The sequence below is a fragment of the Microcebus murinus genome, chromosome 21, assembly GCF_040939455.1.
Source record: "Microcebus murinus isolate Inina chromosome 21, M.murinus_Inina_mat1.0, whole genome shotgun sequence".
Taxonomy (NCBI): domain Eukaryota; kingdom Metazoa; phylum Chordata; class Mammalia; order Primates; family Cheirogaleidae; genus Microcebus; species Microcebus murinus.
In genome coordinates, this window is record NC_134124.1 from 39441091 (window position 1) to 39461980 (window position 20890).

Consider the following 20890-nt stretch of genomic DNA (forward strand, 5'->3'; position numbering starts at 1 on the left):
CCCGGAGAGGCAGTGGTGCAGAACAGGGGTCTCCAACCTTTTGGCACAGGGACTGGTTTCATGGAACACAATTTTTCCACTGGCTGGGGCTTGGGAGGTGGATGGTTTTGGGATGATTCAAGCACATTACGTTACTGTGCAGTCAGACCTCTCTGCTAATGATGATCTGTATTTGCAGCCGCTCCCAGCACTAGCATCGCCGCCCAGCTCCCCCTCAGATCAGCAGGCATGAGAGTCTCAGAAGGAGCCACAACTAGATTCCTCCCATGCGCAGTTCACAGCAGGGTTCACGCTCCCATGACAATCTAATGTTGTTGTTGTTCTGCTAGGAGGCGGAGCTTATGCAGTGATGCGAGTGGTAGGGAGTGGCTATAAATACAGATAACACTTGGCTTGCTTGCCCACTTACCTCCTGCTGTGCAGCTCGGTTCCTAGCAGGCCACAGACCAGTACCAGTCTGCAGCCTGGGGGTTGGGAACCACAGGTGTAGAAGACAGAATCAGGCCTGCCTTAGAGTCTAGGACAGGGCTTGGCAAGCTGCAGCTTGTACTCGTAAATAAAGGTTTTTGTTTTTTTTTTTTGAGACAGAGTCTCGCTCTGTTGCCCGGGCTAGAGTGCCATGGTGTCAGCCTAGCTCACAGCAACCTCAAACTCCTAGGCTCAAGCAATCCTTCTGTCTCAGCCTCCCAAGTAGCTGGGATTAGCCCAGCTAATTTTTTCCATATATTTTTAGTTGTCCAATTAATTTCTTTCTATTTTTAGTAGAGACGGGGTCTCGCTCTTGCTCAGGCTGGTCTCAAAGTCCTGACCTTGAGCGATCCTCCCGCCTTGGCCTCCCAGAGTGTAAGGATTACAGGCGTGAGCCACCACACCCGGCCCGTAAATAAAGTTTTATTGGAACACAGCCGTGGTCATTCATTGAGCGTTCTCTAGGTTTGATTTCACTCAATGGCAGAGTTGGGCAGTTAAACAGGGACTGTGTGTGGCCCACAAACCCTAAAACCTTATAATCTGATCCTTTATAGAAAAATATGCTGACCCCCTGGTGTAGTGGCCAAGCAGATGCAAACAGAATGTGAAGCAGAAAGAAAGTGAGGGATGCCAAACACACACAGAGAGAAAAGGAGGGAAAGGGACGGAGCCTCCATACCTGCGTGAGGTGGGGAAGCTGCAGTCCCACAGATGTTTCCGTTTGTCGTCCTTCACCGTGACAGAACTCCACCGTCAGCAGCTTATTCCTTAGGGATAAGATTGCTTTCACGAACATCTGCCTGGGAAAAGTTATTTATCCTTGATTTGCACCCTGAATGCGGATTAGCTGATGAGATCTTTTGAGAGGTCCAGAAGCCAGGAAGGAGGGAGGGAAGCTGGGCCTTCACGGGTGGGAGTGTTCGGGTGGGGCAGAGCAAAAGCAATTGTGCAGTTTGTCCAGGATGAGCTGATGCTGGGGTGTGTCTCCGAGCTGTCCTGGGGCTTGTGAAGGGTGGGACTGTATTTGCGACTGAAGGAGTCATTTGCCTCTGAAGAGGAGAGTTATGATTCTTCTTTCCATCCTTGACATTGGAGAGCACCTGCTCTTGGGGCACACAGAGGGTGTGTGTGCGTGTGCACATCACAGTGGTCTTGTGCACTGCTGTGTGTACCACGATCGATCCACATTTTATAGGAAGGGAGGGTTAAGGTTATACAATTTGGGGGACCCTCTTTAAGAAAAAGATTTCAAAATTATCAATACAGGCCGGGTGCGGTGGCTCACGCCTGTAATCCTAGCACTCTGGGAGGCCGAGGCGGGCGGATTGCTCAAGGTCAGGAGTTCGAAACCAGCCTGAGCAAGAGCCAGACGCTGTCTCTACTATAAATAGAAAGAAATTAATTGGCCAACTAATATATATATATATATATATAATTAGCCGGGCATGGTGGCGCATGCCTGTAGTCCCAGCTACTCGGGAGGCTGAGGCAGAAGGATTGCTTAAGCCCAGGAGATTGAGGTTGCTGTGAGCTAGGCTGACGCCATGGCACTCACTCTAGCCTGTGCAACAAAGTGAGACTCTGTCTCAAAAAAAAAAAAAAAAAAAAAAAAATTTATCAATACAAATTAAGATATACATATTTAGAATTAAAAATGAAATCACAATGTTACAAAGTTTTTAAAAACTGACAAGTGTCAGAAATATCGTAAAACCTAGAAAAATGACATATGTATCAGTTAACTCCCTGATACCCTCTGAAATCCATTTCCTACTTTTTTTTTTTTTTTTGCCTTATACTCTTCACATGTGCATGATTTTGAATAATCTTTTCTATATAAAGAAAAAATAAGTTTTTCCTCTGGCATGGTTGATTAAAAAAATTTTTTTTAACCAAGAGTTAGGATGCATAAAATGTGACTTCCTACACATACATGCTGCTTACAGCACAGCTTTGGGTTTGGGTCATGTAGATACAGGAATTCTGATAAACTCCATTTTATATGGAAGTTACATTTTATATGCAGCCCATCACAAAAGAAGAAAAATGTATGCTGTATTTATGATGGTCTGTATTGCATTTTCCGGGAAATGTTGCATTATCAAGCATGTGCTCAAATGGTAAAAGAACTTTTTGACTGTTAATGAGAACTGAATCCAATTAGAATACTGTGTGTCTGATGATTAGAAGAACTTTATGTTTTCATTTCCAAGACCAATTTCTGACTCTGTTCATTTCTGATCTCATTTCTCTTCTTTGACAACACCAAACCACACATTGAGATATCTTGGTACAACCTCAGGGCTCGCTCTTTCATGTCTTGATGCCTGGCAAGTTGGCACTGGAGCAGTAGGACTACTCTGGAAGCCATTGCTATGCCAGTGGCATAGTTCATTTTCTATGGATTATAACAGAATAGTTGAAACTAGATCATTTATAAAGAAAAATAATTTATGTCTTACAGTTATGGAGACTGAGAAGTCCAGAGTCGAGGGGCTGTATCTGGTGAGGGCCTTCTTGCTGGTGGGGACCCTCTGAGAGTTCCAGTACAGCACAGGGTGTCACATGGTCAGAGGGCTGAGTGTGCCAGCACAGGTCTCTCTTCTTCTTCTTACAAAGCCACCAGTCCCACTCCCAGGATAGCTGGTTCATCCATGAGTCCATTCATCCATGAATGAATTAATCCATTCATGGATTAATGAGGGCTCTGCCCTCATGAACTAATCACCTCCTAAAGGCCCCCTTCTCAATTCTGCCACATTGGGGCTTGTTTTGCCACGAATTTTAGAGGAGGCGAGCCGTAGTAGGCAGGATGGATAATGACAACCTGTGTATGGAAGGGATGATGAACCACACCCATGTGTCCCACTGGTCCCAAACTAAACGTATCCCCAGCATGTCCCCCCCATCATGGGGGGGTGATGGAAGAGAAGTCGGGGTGGAAGGAGCTAGCAGTCTTAACCGATTGTGGCTAGAATGTGTTACTTTTCCCAAATGCTCCTCACTTGATGAATGAATAAACAAAAATTATGGTATATCCATGCAATGGGCTATTATTTGGACATAAAAAGGAATAAAATACTGATACCTGCTATAATATGTATGAACTTAAAAACATATGCTAAGGGAAAGGAGACAGACACAAAAGGCCACATAGTGTATGATTCCGTTTATAAGAAATGTCCAGAACAGGCAAATCTATTGAGTCAGAAAGTAGATTAGTGATGGCCAGGGAGGAGGGAAATGGGGAATTATTGCTAATGGGGTTATTTTGGAAAGGATGAAAAAGTTCTGGAATTAGATAATGGTGACAATTGTACAACTGTGTTGATATGCCAAAAATCTCTACATTGTACTTAATGGTGTAAAGTATAGTATAGGAATTAAATCTCAATAAAGCTGATTTTTTAAAAAGAACATTACTTTTGTAAGTTTTACAAAACCATATGATCAAGTGAACACATTACTGGGGTCCCTTCCTGTGATGAATTCCCCTTTGGTGTACATGTGTATCAGTCGTCTGTTGGTAGAGTAATGCTATGTAACAACCAACCACACAACCCCAGGCACACGGCAACAAGGAAGTCAACTGGACTTTGCTGGGCAGTCCTTGTAGTATTAGCTAGTCTATACTTCTGATGGTTGGCCATGGGTTGGCTGATGTAGGATGACCTCAACTGGGACCTCAGCTGGGGTGACTTGGTTCTGCACTACATGTCTCCTCCTCTGACATCCTAGACATGTTTTCACAGTGATGGCAAAGATCCAGAGACAGAAGCAGAACCACACAAGCACTTTTTCAAGGTTCTGCTTGCATCGTGTCTGCTAACATCGCCTTGGCCAGAGCAAGTCACACGACCAAGTACAGATTCAGTGGGCAGGGAAATAGATCCACCTTCTCAAAAGAGAGTCACATGTCAAAAGAAGTAGATACATAGAGGCCAATGACTCAAGACCATCAAGGCAGTTAACTTTATGTCTGTTTCCCCATATATACATGTGTGTGTCTGCTTATGTGTTTGGAGGTATATGTGAATCATGTGTGAACATAAGTGTGTTCAGGCATAGGTGTGTACATGTGAGGCTGTTTGTGTGTGCACTTTCTTTGAGTGTATATACAGTATCTGCTACACTCATGCATGCATGGGAAAGTTCTGGAAGCTTTTCTGTTTGTGTGTCTGTGTAGGTGTGAGCCTTCCCAGATAGGTGCCAAATAGAGCGGGCCAATGCGTGTGCTCCAAAACCCCCATACCAGTGGGAGTCTGGGGCCTCTGGTCCTTGTCTGTCTCTTCCTCAAGATCTTTTAGGCATCTATTAGAGAGGCAAGAGCACAGGCTTTGAGAACAGAAAGGCTGGATTCGAATACCAGCTCAGCCACTGACTGACTTGGCAGGTAACTCCTGCCCCAGTTTTCTGATCTGTAAAATGGGGATGCCACTTCCTAGTTTCCTTGTGTGAAGGGGCTTTGTAACATGCAACAAGCTGTGGTTTTGTTGGCTACAAAGATGCTGGGGGAGTGATTTTCCCTTCTGATTTCATGTCCCAAAGGCTTGACCTCTTTCCAGATGCTGAAACGGGAGGTGGCTCTGCATCTTTTAATGCATTGCCATGGCAACCGCTGCCTTCTGCTCTTCTGTCAGCATTGTGGGATGGGGCTCTGCCGCCCTGTCCCTGCTGGGCGCAGGGCGTGATGGCAGAGGAGCAGGCACACCTGAGGTCCCTTTCGTCCTGAAGCAGCTCAGGCAGGACAGGAGGCTGTTAGGGGTCTCGTCATGGCTGCTCTGCTCCTCCTGCCACGCCCCCAGCGGCAGCTCAGGAGGCCCTGGCACAGCCTGTTCTGACGTCAGCAGGTCTCGAATCACCTGGGCAGCTTTTAAAAGTGCAGACTTCTGTGCCTGGCCAGAAAGTCTGACCCAGTAGGTCTGAGGGGGAGGTCCAGGGAGCACACTTCGAGAAGCCCTGCACTGAGGGTGCAGGGCCTGGGGTGACCCATGGCTTATGCCCCTGGTTCCCACAACACAACCAGTATTTCATTCATTCACTCACTCACTCATTCACTTACTGGATGTGTTCACTGACATCGACCCACATTTAAACAATCCACTCACATTTAAATAATCAGTGCCTCATTTACATACTCATTTATTAGAACAAACATTTATTATTGTCTTAAGCTCTGGGAGATGGAGAGATAATTACGGACACAGTCCCTGCGACCCTACAGGAGGTTCTGTAGCAGTGTTTTTCAAACTGTAGCAAAGTGAATTTAATGGATGGACTAACATGCTTTTTAAAAAGGAAACCAAATAGACTCTAATGGAAAATAATAGTGTACCTAGCAGGCAGCAAGGGAAAATGGTGTTTGGGAACTTTTGCATGCAGAGTACGTGTGTGTGTGTGTGTGTGTGTGTGTGTGTGTGTGTGTGTGAATGGGTTCTCAACATGAACTGTGCCTCCCAGCAGGCGTGGGTGGGAGGTAGAGGGCCAGGGGTGTGGCAGCAGAGGCCAATACTGCACACTGGTGCTACAGGGAAGATGTGCTGGGGGGTGGCAGAGCCCAGTCCCTCTACCAGGGTGACACCTGGGGAGTGTCACTCCCACAGAAGGTACATTTGGGCTGGCCTTGAAAATGCACGGTTTTCCCACTGAGACAGGAGAGGGATGCAGGCAGAGGGAAGAGCGTGAGCACAGCACAGAGGCTGAAGAGCAGAGAGAAGGGCCAGGGACCAGCAGGGCTGGAGCCTGGGAAGGGAGACTGGAGGGTGGGAGGCTGGATCCCAAAATGGCCTGGGGTGCCAGAGAAAGCACTGGGTTGTTTATGACACCATCTGGAGCCACTGGAGAGAAGGCAGGGCCGTGACAAGGCTGTCTGAGCGGCCATTTAGAGAGACCAGCCCTGCAAGCCGGGAGGGGCGGCGATGGGAAGCTGCAGCCGCCGGCAGGCTGGGCCGGGGGCAACAGGGCTGGGCAGCGGGCGGCGGGCGGCTGGGGCGGCCTGATCCGGATGCATACACTTGACAGGCGGTTTAGCAGGCAAAATAAACAGAACTGATGCGTGGACACGGGGAGGGAGGATTTGGAAGGGCCCGGCCTGGCGCCTGGGTTCCCGAGGCGCGAGCTGGGTTGCAGGAAAGCTGTTCGCAAGTCAGGGCCCTCGATTCTGCTTCGTCAGGGTCCCCGCCCGAGTGCAGCGCAGCCTGTCTCCCTGGTGAGCAGAGGGAGTGCCCCAGCGCTCCAAATGGGAGTGGGGAGGTTTTATAACTTTATTCTTTTTGTTTTTTAACCACTTCGGGTTAAACCACTTCGACTATAGTCGACGGCCACAGACGCACGCGCACAGCAGCTTCAGCGACAGCCGTGATATGACTTTTCTAGTTTTTCATTTATCAAAATAAAATTGTGAACATTTAAAAATAACGGAATGAAAGCATATATGTCTATTCTGATATTTACAAGTAAAGCTGCCTGTAAAGTCAAACAAGCTTTCAGTGCTTTAACGCTTTCCTCGTCACACAAGAGCAAAAGGGACCCGTCGTCAACGCGCAGCGCAGACCGCCGTGCGGCTGTGAGTGCGGCTGTGGCGAGGGGTCGCGGCCGGTGAGCGCCGGACGGAAGTGGTTAAAAATTAAGCCAGTAATAGAGGCTCATGGTGGAAACCAGATCACTCGCAGTGTGGTGTGCACTGCCAGTCCGCCCTGCTCTATTCTGAGTGCCTGGAGGCTCCCCCTTGCTGCCAGGCATGACAAACTCTGGCCAGTGAAATAGGAGAGGCAGTGGCGCGGGTCACTTCCAGCGAGACGTGCTCGGTTGCTGCTGCTCAGCCCTGCTCCACTCTCTGCCCCTGGCGGGGTGGGTGCTGGCACCACGCGAGGAGCATCAGCATGGTAAATGACTGTGCTGCTGTCTGCTGGGTCCCTGGTGGGGCGCGCTGGCCAGTGCTTTGTGGGACACGCGACGTGGGCAGCAGATACACTTGTGTTGCTCTAGGCTGCTGAGATGTGGGGCTATTTGCTACCACAGCGTGACCTCGGCCACCCTGGCTGGCAAAACGCCACCATTTCTTTAGCATCTACTACATGCCAGGCCCTTTGCTTAGAAAATACTAGAAGGATCCTGTTAATAGGCAAGTCAGAGTCTCGACACTGTTCAAAACACCGGATCCTCCTCCCCTTCAGAGCCAAAGCCCAGCTCCTTCCACTGTGACCTATGCGGCACCCTGCTCTGTCCCCCCGCCACCCTGCTCCTCCCAGCCCACCCCACTCCTGTCCCAGTGGCCCCCTTGCAACTCTTTCCCCTGTGTGTCCTCGCGGCTCCCGCTCCCCTCCTCTGCCTGAGTGTCGCTTTCCCACAGAGGTGTTCCTGGGCACCTCCCGGACGTGTGGAGCCCCTGGACAGCGTGCTTCCCTCTGCCTCTCGGCTTCGTGTCTGTGTCCTTGCCCGTCCCCTAACATGATACCCACTTGACCTCTCTTGATTGCTGTCTGTCTCCCCCGGAATGGAGCCTCCTCTAAGCAAGGGTGCTTGTCAGCTTTGTTCCTGCCGACCCCCAGGGCCTGGCACCTAGGAAGTTCTCAAAGAAATGTCCTTAAATGAATGAATGCATGAGCTCATCTGATCTTCCCGCCAGCCTGTGAGCAAGGGATCTGTCGTCCTGTTACTTTCGGAGCAGGAGGCTGAGACTCGGCAACCGGCCGAGGTCGCGCAGGCGGAGGTGGCCTGCAGGGCTGGGCTCTCAAGCTGGCCTCTCGGTCTCACAGGCAGGGCAGCAGCCACACCGGGGGCTTTTCGTCCAAGTCCAGAGCCTCTGACCTGGTCTCACTTTAGGTGGGACCTTCTGCCCAGGTCCCCCTCCCCCGCCTGGCCTGGGCTGGTCTGCAGTGCCGGGCTGGCTGCCTGCCCTGCCGGAGGGCCCGGAGCAGGCGGCAGCGGCCCCTGCTGGACACACCGTCCTCCGGGTCTCCCGGAGCCGCGGATGGTGGGGCCGAAGCCGGCTGGCACCTCAGCCTGGCGCTGAGGCCCTCGGAGCGGAAGCGTGCGCCTACGGGGCATGCGCTGGGGCGCCGGCACTGCCTCGCCAGGGCTCAGCGTGGGGAGGCGCTCCAGGCGGGGCTGGCAGACGTGCTCCAGTTCCTGCCTGGACCACTTTCTAGCTGTGTGGCCCTGAGCACGCCTGAGCCTTGCACCCCTCTTCCGTCACATGGGGGCACTCACGACTCCTGCCTCACAGCAGTACCTCGGGGACCAGGCGGTCACAGAGGCCACCTCCTCCGCCAGCCCTTCCCAGATGACGCGTCGGTGTCCGACACTTTCCTATCCCAGTTCACTGTCGCCCCACGGTGTCGGCTCCGTCATGGCAGGGCTTCGCTCGCTGCGGCACCCCAAAGCCGGGCGCCAGCCCACAGCAGGGCTCAATGAAAACACCTGCCCGCTGAAACGCACTGCGCACGTGACTGGCACACGGCCATCAACGAGCGCCGTCGCCGTCCTCGTCGCTGTGCACGCGTCTGTCCACTCGTGCGTTTATTCATTTGCTCATTTCTTAGTTGTTTCACTCACATATATTTCTATTTTAATTAAGGCAAAATATACACAACATAAAACTTACCATTTTAACCATTTTTAAATGGTTCAGTGGTACTAGGTGCGTTCTCACTGTTGCACAGCCGTCACCACCACCCATCTGCAGGACTTCCTCATCTTTGCAGACGGCAACTCTGTCCCGTTAAACACTAACTACCCCGTCCCCACCCCCAGGCCCTGGCACCCGCCACCAGACTTCCCGTCCCTATGGACTGGCTGCCCTAGGAGCCTCGTTGTGAGTGGAATCATCCGTATGTGTCCTTCTGTCACGTGTAATTCTTGAGCCCCTCTACCTACGCGGGGAGTCGTTCTCGCAGCACCCAGTGAGGACTGGCTGGCATCGCTGCAGCTGCGACGCCAGGCAGGGCAAGTCACAGGGGAGAGCCACGAAAAGTGCGGCCGCGCCCGCACCCTCCTCTCTGAGCCTCCACGGAGGCCGCGCCCCCGCCCCTCGCAGCGGTTCGGACTCCCGCCGCGGTCCTCGGTGGCCGCCACACTCGGTGCGGGCACCAGATGGCAGCTTCGCGCCAGGGAGACCTGGGCCGCCCGCAGAGCCGCGCCGCGAGAGAGCCGTCAGGGCTGCGGGAGGAGAGCCGTCAGGGCCGCGGGAGGAGAGCCGTCTGTCCGTCCATGCACGGGAGGAGAGCCGTCCGTCCGTCCGCGGGAGGAGAGCCGTCCGTCCGCCCGCGGGAGGAGAGCCGTCAGGGCTGCGGGAGGAGAGCCGTCCGTCCGCCCGCGGGAGGAGAGCCGTCCGTCTGTCTGCGGGAGGAGAGCCGTCCGTCCGTCTGCGGGAGGAGAGCCGTCCGTCCCTGCGCGGGAGGAGAGCCGTCCGTCCGCGGGAGGAGAGCCGTCCGTCCGTGCGCGGGAGGAGAGCCGTCCGTCCGTGCGCGGGAGGAGAGCCGTCCGTGCGCGGGAGGAGAGCCGTCCGTCCGTCCGTCCGCGGGAGGAGAGCCGTCCGTCCGTGCGCAGGAGGAGAGCCGTACGCGCCGCGGGGCAGCGGAACCCGGGACGAGAAGGGCTGGGGCGTGGGTGCGGTACTCGGGCCTGCGCCCGGGGTAGACAGCGAGGCCCCGGGGGAGAGGGGAGGAGGGCCGGGCAGCGCGCTGCAGCCGAGCGGGCTTGGCTGCACTCACCGGGACACACTCAAGCCTAGCAGGCCACCTTCCTGCTGTGTGGTGTTAGGTGAGTCTCTTCACCTCTCTGAGCCTTGGCCTCACGTCTGTAGAATAGGTCTTCTGAGAGCCCCTCTGCAGGCTGTTGGGAAGAGCAGACCAAGAGGCACGCAAAGCTCCGAGCTCCCGGGCGGGCGGAGGAGAGACGCGCCCTGCGACTCTGCGGAGCGGAGACAGGTGTCCTTGTCCCTCAGCCATTCAGCAAAGGCAGGTCCAGGCGGCGCAAGCGGCTCCCGCCTGCAATCCCAGCACTCTGGGAGGCCGAAGCGCGCAGATCCTTTGAGCTCAGGAGTTTGAGACCAGCCTGAGCAAGAGCGAGACCCCGTCTCTACTAAAAATAGAAAAAGTTAGCCGGGTATGGTGGCGCTTGCCTGTAGTCCCAGCTACTCGGGAGGCTGGGGCAGGAGGCTCGCCTGAGCCCAGGAGTTTGAGGTTGCTGTGAGCTAGGCTGACGCCAAGGCACTGTAGCCTGGGCAACAGAGTGAGACTCTGTCTCAAAAAAAAAGTCACTCCAGTTCCCACAGGATTCAAACCCATGAAGACCAAGCTCCAAAGTCACCTTCTTATCGATGCGCCCCCAGAAGCGGAAGTTAATGTCCAACAGATGTCACCTACAATGACCACAGCCGCCACCCCACCTACACCATCACTGTCATCCACCATCTCCAGCCACCTCCGGCTCTGCTGCCAGGGAGGGTGTGAGGGACACACAGGCAAGGTCCTCCTTTGCTCGGCGCCTGGGCCCGGCACACCTGCCTCTGAAGGCCTCTGGGCAGTTGGCTCAAGAGAAGCGAGCAGGGTCCTTCCTTCTCTTAGTTCTGTCTAAGCAGAGAACCGAGAGGCAGGGCTGGCCCCTGGGGCGGGGGGAGTAAGGAAGGCTGGACCCTCAGCGCTCTGCTCAGGCCGGGCTGGAGCCCCATCTCCAAAGCAATGTGCAGGCGCGCCCCTCCCACACCCCAGCAGTGAGGCCAGCTTTCTGGGTGTGGCGGCCCTCTTGGGGGCCCTGGGCCCTCTGACATCCGCTACTTTTCTTGAGTGCGACTGGGAGGCTCCAGCCCTGCAGGGGCCTAATGAGAAACTAATGAGGTTGGCCCTCCCCTCCCCTCACACCCCTGCCTGTCCAGCCTCACCCAGCCCTACTGTCTCACGGACACCTCCCTGGCCACCTTCAAGTTTCATCAGAAAGGGGCTTTAAAGCCTCCTTGAGCCTCACTTTAATTAAAAGGAGGCTCCCTCCCAGACTCACTGGGCTGGATTTTCTTCTCCTTGGAACATTTGCTCAGCCTCTGAGCGGGAGCCTGGTGCCTGGTTAATTGAAAGTTACGGATGAACAAGGACATCGCCCTCTTGGGAGGGGAGGAGGAGAGGCACAAGCTGGTGTTGGCTGCCTGCTTTGCCTGTGGGGAGGGACCATGAGTGGCCATGGCCAGGCCTGTGGGGAGGAGGTGGAGCAGGGGTCTGGAGGAGCCACACCCCCAAATCAGAGCAGGCCCCCTCTAGTCCCCCAGCCCCTGACGGAAGCCCCAGGTGCCAGGCATCCAAATTCTAAACAACTCATGTGCTCACTTTCTACAGAAAAATGATGAAATAGAGCAAAACGAAGAGCCCAGAGTGATCCAGTTTTGTGGCAACTGGAGACAATCATCGCTAACATCTGGGCATGTACAGCCTTCCGGAACATTCTGGACACTTTGCACAAACAAATGCTTTTTATTGCCCCCCTCCCGATTGTAAAAATGATAGATATTCATTGTAAAGAGCTTGGAAAATAGTTTTAAAAAATATACATTTTTAACCACCCAACCATAGTGTCATATCCAGAAATGTGAGTGTGAGTGTGGGCTCTGGAGTCAGTCCTGGCCTTGGTAAGGAATTTAATTTCCTGTGCCTCAGTGGGTTCCATCCATAGAATGGGAATTATAGTGTAGTGGCTGCCTCTGCTATGTCAGGGGTTATGAGCAAGAATGACACCGTCGCATATCCTGCCCAGCGCTGCACAGTAAATGGAGCGAGTGTTGTAGCACACATTGACAACCCTGGCAAGATGTCTTTCCAGGTGCACAATAACAGCATACAGTACAATATGAATGACACTGTGTGTATATAATATTGTATTCTATTGTATTCATTGTTAATTTTAGACACTTTTAGAAAAATGACACTTTTCTTATACAATATCAGTTTTAATGGCTGGGTCTGAGAGTGTCATATGTCATGGTCTGAGAGTGTCATCGTTTATCCCACCGATCCTATTGTTGAACTTCTGGGTAAATTCCTTTCTTGTTTTGCTGTTGTGACATATAAGCTGTGATGAAAATTTTTGAGTACAAATTTGGGCAAACATCTCTGAGTATTTCCCTAAGAAACAGAGTCTTAGACATGGAATTGCTGAGTCAAAAGGAACACACATTCTTACTACATATTATTACCAAATTATGTCCAGAAAGTTTTTAGAAAGTCAATTTATGCATCTATTTTTATTTCTCTGCCTCCTTGCTGATATTGCCAATTACGATTTTTCAAAGATTTGTAGACTTAATGAACGAGGAAGATCCCTCCATTTGCTTTAGTTACTAGGTGAAAAGACAAGTATTTTGGTATTTGATGATAAGTATTTGGTAGTTGAGAGAGCAAGTTTCTCATCTATTAAATATGCATACCTCTGGTTTCTTCCCTATAAATTGAGGATAATAATATCTGGCTGGGTGCGGTGGCTCACGCCTATAATCCTAGCACTCTGGGAGGCCAAGGTTGCTTGAGGTCAGAAGTTCAAGACCAGCCTGAGCAAGAGCGAGACACCCCCTGTCTCTACTAAAAATAGAACAATTAGCAGGGCATGGTGGGGCACCTGTAGTCCCAGCTACTAGGGAGGCTGAGGCAGGAAGATTGCTTGAGCCCAGCCAGGAGTTTGAAGTAGCTGTGAGCTATGATGACACCACTGTACTTTAGCCAGGGCAACAGAGCAAGACACTGTCTCAATATAATAATAATAATATTTTTCATGGGGTTCTTGTGAAGATTAAATGAGCTAATACATATAAAATTTTTAGAGCCCTTCTTGGTAAATGCCAAATAAACCTTAGTGGGTATTGTTATCTTTGGGCTGTGGTTACCAAATTCCACAGGCACAATTCAGGGCCTGCCTTCTGACGGGAAGATAGCTGTGTGATTGCATATAGGTCTCTGGTCCTCTCTGGCCCTCGGCTTCTCAGTCTGCCAACTGGGGCCAAGAACACCTGTGTTGCATGCCTTGGAATATTGTTGGAGGAGCTGACTGAGGACTTGCCTCTCAAGAGCCGGACATGTGACGCTTTACTGCCTCTCTTCTGGCTCTATGGGTCTCAGATTCTAAAGACAGTCCGGGAAGTATTCCTGGAGGAAGGGCACCAAAGCCAAGACTTGCGAGCAGTTGGACTTAGCTGGCTGGGGGTAAGGAGGAGGGGGCCCCAGGCAGGGCAAGCAGGCCGTGCAGAGGCCAGGGGAGGGGCGTGGAGGTCTGGGGGAACTAGTGCAGCTGGACACAGATGGGGCAGAGGGGCCAGCGAATGGGGAGAGAGGAAGCAGGAGCCTGAAAATGAGACTAGATGAGAAGCGTCCCAGACACCCCAGCCCACGGGGGTCTCTACCTCCACTGAAATTTCCTGCTCTTCTTTCCATGGACATCTTTTCTATTGTTGTTTGAATTCCAAGCCCTACCTGGGAAAAACTAGAATGTAAACCCTGTGGGAGGTAGGGACTTTGTAAGCCTTTTCTCTAAGCCTTGGTGTCTGGGCGAGAAAAGAGGAGCAATAGTAGCACCACCCCTATGGTTTTGTGCTGGTGTCGGCGTTGATGACGATGTTGCCCAGAGCCCAGTTCCATCCTTCTGTTCTGACATTTGGAGGGTTGACTCACCCCTTCGTAGTCTCAGGACGGCCGCAGAAACTCCAAGCATCACCGCCTCTCCAGCTGCATACACTCAAGAGAAGGGGACGTGTCCCTTCAGGCCTGTGCATTTTAAACTCTTAATTGAAGCGTAACCCACATAAAGAAAAGTGTGCAAAAGTAAGTGTGCAGCTCAGTGCTTCCCTGTAATGAGCACCAGATCAAAAAGTGTCTTTTGCCCAACATTACATTGGTGTGATGTACCCTGTTGTGGGTAGCTGCAGTATGTTAATTCTCAGTGCTGTGTAGTATCCCAGTGTACAAAGTATCCCAGTGTACAGTTTATCTATCTAATCTTCTGTTGAGGAACTGTCAATTGCTTTCAGTTTTTGGCTATTATAAATAGTGCTTCTATGAACATTCTTGCACACATCTTTTGGTGAACATTAAGAATGCATTTCTGGGCCGGGCGCTGTGGCTCACGCCTGTAATCCTAGCTCTTGGGAGGCCGAGGTGGGCGGATTGCTCAAGGTCAGGAGTTCAAAACCAGCCTGAGCAAGAGCGAGACCCCGTCTCTACTATAAATAGAAAGAAATTAATTGGCCAACTGATATATATATATAAAATTAGCCGGGCATAGTGGCGCATGCCTGTAGTCCCAGCTACTCGGGAGGCTGAGGCAGAAGGATCACTCGAGCCCAGGAGTTTGAGGTGGCTGTGAGCTAGGCTGACGCCACGGCACTCACTCTAGCCTGGACAACAAAGCGAGACTCTGTCTCAAAAAAAAAAAAAAAAGAATGCATTTCTGTTAGGTAACACCTAGAAGTGGGATTATTGGGTCAGAGTATGCATATATTCAGCTTTAGTAGCAACCCAGGCATCAGGCTTTTAAAACATTTTATTATGAAAATTTTCAAGCATATGGAAAAGTTGAAAGAATAATAGTGAGCACCTGTATATCCACCACCTGGATTCTACTGTTAGCATTTTACTATACTTGCTTTATCCTATCTCCATCAATTCGTGTATCCATCCATTCATCCTTTTTTTTTTGTCCAGCATCTATTTATAAAAGCAAAGATACTTTCTAACTTTTTTTTTTTGAGGCGGAGTCTCGCTTTGTTGCCCAGGCTAGAGTGAGTGCCGTGGCGTCAGCCTAGCTCACAGCAACCTCAAACTCTGGGCTCAAGCGATCCTCCTGCCTCAGCCTCCCGAGTAGCTGGGACTACAGGCATGAGCCACCATGCCCCGGCTAATTTTTTTTTCTATATGTATTATTGGCCAATTAATTTCTTTCTATTTATAGTAGAGACGGGGTCTCGCTCTTGCTCAGGCTGGTTTCGAACTCCTGACCTGGAGCAATCCGCCCGCCTCAGCCTCCCAGAGTGCTAGGATTACAGGCGGGAGCCACAGCGCCTATACTTTATAATTTTACTCCCGAAGTCTGGTCCTCACACCTCATTGGTCATAATTACACCCACGCCCATGACTCCACCAATCACTAACCAAGGGATAGAGTCACATGATTGACTTAGACCAGTCAGAACTCAGCTCTGGAGCTGGGGCAGAGCCCTGCCCCACCGTGGCTCGGGGCTGCCTGACACGTGACCAAGATCAGAGTTTGGTCTTGGGGAAGCAGGGGAGAAGTGGCTGGGCTTCCCGAGCTGAGTCTCTCCGGAGAACACCTGGCAGGCAAGACGATGGGCTGTGTGGGACCTGGGCATCCCCAAGGAAAGGCAGTGTCGCCTGTACAGCTGCAAGTGGGACCGAACAGTGGGCCTCTCTGCCTCAGTTGCTCCTTGGTGCCTTCCGCGCGCGCGGGCTCTGGCCGTCCCAGGGCGCTCAGGAAGCGGGGAGGGTCTGCTTCCTCCCTCAGGGTGTGGAGGGGCAGGCCAGGTGAGCGCAGCGCCCCGCCAGGGCCTCCCACCTGGGGGTGCTGGTGTCACCTCGGGAGAGGCGGGCTGTGCGCCGGCAGGCGCGTGTGCCGGCGCGTGAGGAGAGCGCAGTACTACTCTGTCAGTTTCTCCAGGGCCCAGTCCCGGAGCAGGCCTCCCGCGGCCTCGGGCTCCGCACCGACACGCGGAACGGAGCAGCAGGCCGACGGAGCAGCCGCTGTCCCGCTTTCCGGGGCGCCGTGCCCTCACCAGCAAGCAGTGTTGTCACCTCCTCCGCCTGCTCTCCCCGAAAAGCAGAGCCCGAGCGAAGGGCGCTCCGAGCCCCGGCCCACAGTGGCCGGCCCGCATCGCCCCGAGCACGCCGACACGCGCCGCCTCAGGCCCGCCCGGCCGCGGGGTGGCGGCGCTCGGAGAGGCGCTGCGCCCGCGTGAGGCGCGCTTGGCCGGGCGCGCGTGGAGCCGCCAGGGCCCTGAGAGGCGTGAGCTCGCCCCGCGCCCGCGCCCGCGCCCCTCGCCGAGACTCTGACCTGGAGCCAGGCTGGGGGGGGGGGCCGTCGCTGTGAAAGCTTGGGGACGCTGTGTCGGTTACCTGCCGACATTTAGTGCTCGCTTCTGTGTGCTTGTTCATTTCTCTGGGGAGTCTTGTCCGGCCCGCGGTGTGCCCCTCTCGTTCTTGCATTCAGCCGCTTCCGCCCAACAGCTGCGGGGCGCAGCTCGGGCTCCGCTGGGGAGCCCTGTCGCTGGGGCCGCGGGCTGGCGGGCGTGGGAGGGGAGACGGCGCCCACACCGCGCTAAGCCCAGCCGGGCGAGTCCGGGGCCTCCGGGGCGCGGGGCGGTGGTGGGGTAGGGGGCACAGCCCAGAAGGCTCTAGAAGTATGAGCAGGAGTTTACCAAGCAGACCCGAGGGTGGGGAAGGGCGCACTCGGCAGAGGGCAAAGCCAGAGACGAGAACACAAGAAGAGTATGCGGGCAGCTGGACGGGCCGGAGGTCGGAGACTAGGTCAGACAGGGCCTGGCCGGGCGTGGCGAGGAGTCGGACTCGATTCGATTCGGTGCAGCGGGAGGCGGCGGGAGGGCCCTCCGCGGCCAGTCTCCCTGCCTGCCCTGCTCCTTAGAAGGAGCTCTCCGGCGGCGTGGAGGACGGGTTGGGAGGTCAAGCGTGAGGAGGCCCTGCAGCCACTGGGCGACTGGCACGGGCCGGTCCACATGGCCGGGCCTGGCAGGGAGGTGCAGAGAAGAGGCCTGAGTCGAGACACTCTGGGGGCGGGGGAGCACCCCCCGGGTGAGAGTCCCACATCACAGGCCCCGCGGGGGTCTGGAGAGGGGAGCAGGGATCTGGCGGAGGACGAGATGTGATTCTGAATGTCCCCGTTGGCTCTCAAGCCCCAGATGGGGCCAGCTGCAGGCCCCACGTGACCACTGTTAGCGTGAATGGGGGTCGGCTCCCTCCTTTAAATAAAGTTTAATGAGGCCATTGTTTTGTTGCAAAGCTTCAGCTTAAAAATACCCTAAGTGCAAGGGCCAATTTTTAAAATGAATGTCTTAATGGGCCAGGACTTGGCAACATGCCCTTGGGGAAATGTTACTCTTGGGGTGGGGTGAGGTGGAGTGAGGAAAGAGCACAGACGCAGACACTGGTCTCCAGCTCCCCGCCGTCCCAAGTCTCTTCTCCCATTGGACCAACGCAGAAACCATCTGCTGCCAGGAGAATCATAAAATCAGCTCTTCCCAGGTGTACAGTCACCTTTCTCTCGCCCTGGCAGGGTACGGTTCTTTGCTTACACACCTCCAGGGACAGGGAGCTCACTCACTACGGAGGCAGCTCATTCATGGGAACATCTAGTTGCTTAGGTTGTACTGGAGCCTGTATCCTGGAGGACCCCTCTTACCCCTAATACACATGCCTTTGGCCCCTCTGGGGTCATGGAATACTCTGCATCCTCGGCCTTCATTCCTTCATTTACTCTGTTTTTTAAAGCAAGTCATATCATTTCAGTAAGCATCATTTTTTCAGCCATAAGCATGAGTAATTAGACCTACCCTATGGGTTTTTGGAGGTATTAATGACAGAGGTTAGGCAGGGCTTAGGCAGCTGGTGTGTATTGCAAAGCGCTGGCTCTGCTCTCAGGAATAGGAAGCCAAAGGTGGATCCATTTTGAGCATTGGTGTTTGGCAAACATTGTGTGCCAGGACTGGGCACACAAAGACAAATGAGACAGTTTTTCCCCACATCATCCAGCCCTGAGAAGCCCATTGGCCGCATGGGGGGAGAGGAAGCACACAGTGGGAGGCATGCGGTGCAGGGCACTCAGGGGCCTGGGAGGGAGCTCGAGGCAGCTTGGGAAGGATGGGCTGGCCCGGGGCTTGCTGGAGGTGGCTTCTGCACTGGGACCTGAGGAAGGGTTTGCCAGGAGAGTAGGGGCAGTTGCAGGACGGGCACATGCCAGTGGGAGGGGTCCCGCTTCAAGCCAGAGCCCGTGTGTGTCCTTCTTCCCATCCTACCACTGGGGGGCACCCCACCCCGTATGGCTGCCATCAAACAAAGGTGACACACAGCTTCTTCCTAGATTATTTGCATGTTTATTTGTGTAATTCCAGGCTTGGAAGTTGCAAAACTAGTATAAAGAGTTTCTGTATATACTCTTCACCCAGATTCCCCAAGTGTTATCTTTCCACCTTTGTTGGCTTTATCATTCTCTCTTGTTCTCTCACTCACTCTCTCCCTCCACACATATGACATATTTATATATTGTATTATTTTTTTCTGAATCATTTGAGAATAAGTTGCAGACATGTTACCTCTTTACCCTGAATATTTCAGCATGCATTTTCTAAATGCAAGGACATTCTCCTATATAATCATAGTGTATTGATCAAAATCAGGTGATTAACATTGATACAATATTATTATCTCATCTGCATATCTTATTCAAATTTCACCTATTTTTTCACTAATTCCCTTTATAGCAAAAGGGAAAAAATGTTTTTCTGGTCCAGGGTCCAGTTCAGGATCACGCTTTGTATTCAGTTGTCATATTTCTTTAAGCTGACCAATTCTTTAATCGTTGTCTCTTGCAACCTTGACATTTTTCAAGAGCATAGGCCAGTGGTTTTGTAAACTGTCCCTCAATTTGAGTTCCTAGATTGTTTTAAACAGTGCTTCTTGATGTGATGGGAGGCTGATTTCTCCATTGGGAAGGCTTGGGGTGCTCGCTCATTAGGATGCTTTTCTGGGCATGAGCCCAGACTTACTGCACCTGAGTGTCTGGGATGGGGGCTGGGATCAGCTTTTTATCCAGCACTTTCTGATTCTCATGTGCACTGATTGAAAGCTTTCTTCTTCTGAAGATGCAGGTACGGTTCTGTGCTCTGGGGCTCTGGGCTGGTGCTTGGAGCGTGGTCCCGTGAGCGCCATCTGTGCTCCTCTACTCGGAAGTCCCCTGCAGGTCACTGGGTCGGTGGAGACCCTTCCCTCCTCCAGAGCCGCTGGCAGAAAAGCGGGGGCTGATTTTTGAGGCTCCAGCAGGAAAGGGGCAGAAGCCCTTCCGTGTCCATGCCGTGGGCTTTCCTGATCCCCTCTTGCCTTAACTCTGCCTGGCTTTAGATCTCTGCCTTGTGCCCTGTGCTGTGTCAGTGCCCATGGAGGCCACTGCGGTCTAGTGGAAAGATGTGGGCTTAGGCATCCAGTCCTACGACTTGCAGCTGTGTGGCCCTGAGGGAGTTGCTTTCCTTCTCTGAGCCTGAGGAATACTCTTCTATAAATGGAAACCCCTGCAAGTTTTGCAGGTTTGTGGTAGGGAGTAAACAGTATTCTACGAGAACGTACTGGGTACGTAGAAAGCATCTGGGAAATGTGGATGTCCTTTCCTTGTCCCTGCATTCCTGTAATTTGGAGAACTACTATGTGAAGTGCAGATGACCAGTGACCTCCAGCTGCAGTGCCTTTGGGATCCACCACAGCGTTGGGCCAAGCCCACACCCTCCCTGGCAGCTCCTAGTCAAGGCCTGAGCACAGCGGAGTTACTGGGGCAGGACATTTTTCCAGTGTGGAACTCTTCTGATGATAGCCTTGCTGGGGCTCCCGGCGGTCTGGCTGCGACTGTCCCAGTGCTTCGCTGTGGCCCGAGGCTCTTCCTACCCTCACCTCCTCCCTTCCACAGGGGTCTTACGCCAGCGCCCCTGCCAATCCCTGCCTCTCTCCACTTCATTGTTTAAAGGCATTTGCCCAATAGCTAGAAGAGAAGATTTGAAATGTTTCCAACACAAAGAACTAATAAATTCTTGAAGGGATGGATATGTTAAATATCCTGATTTGAGCATTACACATTGTATCAAAATATCACATGTACCCCACAAAAAGGTATAGTTATTATGTATTGATAAGATTTTTTTTTAAAAGGTGTTTACTCCAACAAACTCTTGCACTTCTGCCTCTGTGTTGGCATCTGCTTCCTGGCAAACCTGAAATGACACCAGCCTCAAGTAAATGCCAAGAATTCTCTGGAGAACAGCAGGTGGGACGCCCAGTGAGAGCGTCACTGGACCCTGTTTCTCCCTAGACAGTGTTAGGATATTATTAGAGCTGCCTGTCATGTTCAGTTTCCTCGCCCATGCCCATCAGCATCTTTTGGGACAAGAAAACTCTTCCCCCAAAAGCAAAATATGCACCACCCTTAATCGCATGTGCATTGTAATGAGATGTCTTGTCAGTAAATTGTCCTCCTCCACATTGGCAAGCCCATGTGACTTTTTTTTTTTGAAGTACAGTTTGTTATTTCTGATTATAAAAATAATGCTCTGTTTGTGACACAGACAGAGGTGCCAGATGTCTGAACAAAGGCGCACGAGGAGCCCCAAAATGGAAATGTCCAGAGGTCTGCAAGTGTCCGGCGAGTGAGCTGCCATGGG